The sequence below is a fragment of the Synchiropus splendidus genome, chromosome 1 (assembly GCF_027744825.2).
Source record: "Synchiropus splendidus isolate RoL2022-P1 chromosome 1, RoL_Sspl_1.0, whole genome shotgun sequence".
Taxonomy (NCBI): Eukaryota; Metazoa; Chordata; class Actinopteri; order Syngnathiformes; family Callionymidae; genus Synchiropus; species Synchiropus splendidus.
In genome coordinates, this window is record NC_071334.1 from 14056478 (window position 1) to 14060399 (window position 3922).

The window sequence follows — 3922 nt, forward strand, 5'->3', positions numbered from 1 at the left end:
CGCGCCTACGCAGGAATGCTTCGCTCTGCAATAGGAATTCGCTTTGGGCAACGCAATGTCAAGGCTGCGCTCACTCGCAGAAGCCGCGCCGGAACTGCTACCAGCCCCCCTCCAAAATAAATGCATAAATAACACGCAAATGCGTCTTCTTATTTCATCTGAAGTGTCGACGAAATCACAAATATTACTACAGCACTTTTAATATTCAGTACTGAATTAATAGATCATATTTTCTTGGTGTCTTCTAACTGCAAAATATTGATCAAATTCAACAATCAACTTTTCAATAAAGTCAGCCTTCACACATCGTTTAAATGAAAAAGCGACACATGTGTTGATATAAACCGGAAGTGTGCCAGCGCTAATTCTGTCCGCCTTGACGAGAGAACCGCATTGAATGAATGAGTTCGCTTCTCCACGGATAAAGTTTCGACTCCACTGCTGCGGAGACTCTTGTGTGCTTCGTGTTTCAGCTGTGCGGGCCTGAAATAGCGTCAGACGCTCTGTTTATTTCAAAGTTTCTATTTATAACGAACACAAACGATATAATTAGATCACTTTGAGCCTGGATCATGTTCTATCTTATACAAACTTCAGCGCAACACACGTTTATTGTGTGGCTCGGTTAAACACAAAAATAATGCAAGGCATTGTCAAAATACCAATCTGTGAAATACATATTTATAATACCGCCTTTGTTTCATGAGTTTTCAAAACAGAGATGAATCCGATGTTTAGTCAGTCCTAGCCGCAATCTTTTGTTTTATCCCGCAGAACCGGTTGGCCCGGCCTTTCATGGGCTCAGATATTGGGATCACATGAGCTGTGAGTCACCATGGCAACCAGGTGGAGGCGAAGGAGCCAGCTCATGGTTAAGAGGTTCCTTGTTGTCCGGGGGATTCCAATCTATTCCTAACCTTTGTTTAAACATGCGTACAGCCGGGAGATTGAAATGTGTCAAAATCCACACAGATACTGTTGTCCCCATATAATATACATTCAAAAAACGAGTAAAGGTGAAGAATTTGGCGAAAATCAAATCAATCAAAATATGAGATGACAATAAGGTGTAAATTATTCATATTTTGCTGCACAAGTCACATATGTGACATACAAGTTTTAAATGCTGCTTGAAGATAAAAACTAACTCACACTATAAATTCATAAATGTGTATCAGACTGATGTATTACTTTTACAATACATGCACTTAATATTCTTTGTATCATACCAGTTATTATTCAAAATTAATATGCCTATACATAATATACCTCAATTTACTCGCAAGTAGATTTCGCAGGCTTACATTTTGTTGTTTTATCGCCAATCCGTTATTGTGGCTACGAAGTTGTCCTTTTCAAAGTAAGGCGAAAGGAAGTGCAACGAGATAAAGTGAAGGAACTGCGGGAAGAACGTGAAGGATGAACAAAAGTTCTCGTCAATCGGAAAGAAGACAACTGCATCGTTCATTCCTGGAAAAAAATATAATCTGCATTTCCTCGAATAATACAGCTGGATTCATAATCAGTATTCTTTATTTTGATGAATCTTTTTACAGCTGGTCATAAGAGGAGACTTTGTCCCCTCTTGTGGGAAACAGACAGAGGTCAATGATTAATCTTGACATGAGGAGAGAGGCTTCTTGGAGCAGTTGGGTGAGGCAGCCTCTTGATGAGACCATATAAATAAAAGGGGGCACTATAATTACTATAATATTTTTTTTGTGGCTGTCCAGAAGCATCTTAAATTATATTCAACGAATAGAAAACACAATATCAGTACTGTGAACAAATGAAATGTTGGTATTAGAAAGACAGGTTTAGCATGTAAATAGCTCGATACTGGAGTACAGGCAAGAGGTAAAACACCAGGATCTATAAATCATATGATATTATAGAGTACAGTAAATAATACTGCTGTTTTAATAAAGTTTAACTTTTTGCTTTTTTAGAAGCCTATGGTCACGTCAATAATATATCTGTGTTTGTTTCTACTGGACTTTGTGATTCGCGTAAACGCAACTCATTTTTGTGCACAATCTGTCGATTATTTATTTCGAAAATACTGTAAATACAGTCGGCGAACTGTTGAAATGTAATTCCTATATTGACCAGTAGAGGTCCCTTTATTCTTCTTTATGGGTCAGTTATCCTCAGTTAAACTGACATCACTGGGCAGCATTTATTCATAATTATTGTTCCAGAAAACCCTCATAAAGTTAATTTAAGATCCTGCTTTAATTTCACCCATGACTGCAGCTAGTATGCAATGTTTAGCAGGTTCATTCTTAAAGTCTGCACCATCATAGAATCCGGCTTAGTGGCTATTTTTTCCCATTCATCCATTTTCATCTGCTTTTTTCTTCATCGCGGGGGCAGCTGTCAAAGTAACGAAGTCTAGATCTCCATTACCCAAGAAGCCTCATTTATCCGGTGTGTCCTGAGCCTGACCCAAGACATGGATAGTTGCATACTTCACAAGGATGTGCAGGATTAGATGCATTAATCACCTCGAAGGGCCTCTCTCAGTGTGTCCAGTCGCCCTGTGGAGATAAGTTCAAAGTAGGGATGTAGAGAAAATTACTGAACATGTTCTACACCACGACCCAGCGTCCCCACGACTGAAAATGCTGCAGCCATCCATCTACTCATCTCACTCTGCACCAAAATTTGAACATGGACAAGCATTTTAGTCTCCACTGTGTCTCGTTTTTCTGGCAATGTAAACATGAGCCTTTCTGTGCAGGATTACTGGAAAACACGAGACATCTACTCTATTCAGTCATAGCAAAGAACACAAAGTCACTTCAAATATTGACAGGATGTGGGATGTGTGCAGACAAACCGGATAAATCAAGTCAAAGTTACTGTGAACATAAAATTCTTTGTCTTGTTATCAAGTATCCCACTCAAAGCTCATCATTTTATAGATCATCGGCAAAAACAGTAATCATGATTGTTATATTTCTGTTACTAGTTAGTTTTGGAAATGTGGTGGTTTAGTCAGATACTTTGGGTCGGTTCAAACTATGTATAAGACACTACTTTTCAAAAATGGGGTCAGTGATATAAAGGCTGAATGTGGCTGGTCATAAGTTAAAAGCTGATAAAAAAAATAGTATGCAACAAGTGATTTCTATCATATCAAAAGTGTGACTGAGTATATTCAGACTACAAATTCACTTGCAGCTTAACTGAGGTTTTGGTCATTCAATATGGCCAATAATTTCCCATGTTTAAATGCAACTCAAGTCACAAAAGAAATTGTAACAAAAAGTATGAAAGGTAAATGACACACTATAACATCCTCCAATTGTGTCAATGCCAGTTAACACTTTCTTAAATAATTATAGTCATTGATCTCTTGGAATCAGTTATCAGTCATTTAAATGTATTGAAATTAAAGACATAGATAATTGTTAAAATGGTTTTCCATGCAGTTTAACTTAATAATAATAATAATAATAATCAGTGTCATCGGCTTGCACTCGTTCAAACAATGTTATTAGGTAAAATATCTATCACACACTGGTGTCTTTACTTTCCCAAACTAATGCAATATATTTAATTAATTACGAAAACAAACTTTTGAAGACTGTTATTATACTGTTGTTCTTGCAAACACGCACCAGTGTTTTGGAGTGGGACAGTTTTGAGGACGTTTAAATTGTAGTGAAGCTACGGTCTATTGACATTAGGTCATACATGGTAAGTTGGCGCATGCTCTTGGGCGCACGAGTCTGATGGCCTCGATTAAGGGCGTGGTTCATCCAGTCAAATGTCAGACGCCGTAGCTGACACGCCTCCTTATCCTCAAGCAAACTTGCCAAGGATATGCCCATGAATCAATGTAGTCCCGCCTTCCACGCCCAGTACCCCTGTTTCTATTCGCTTCGCGTGATGTCAATCAATGATTTCCCCAGCG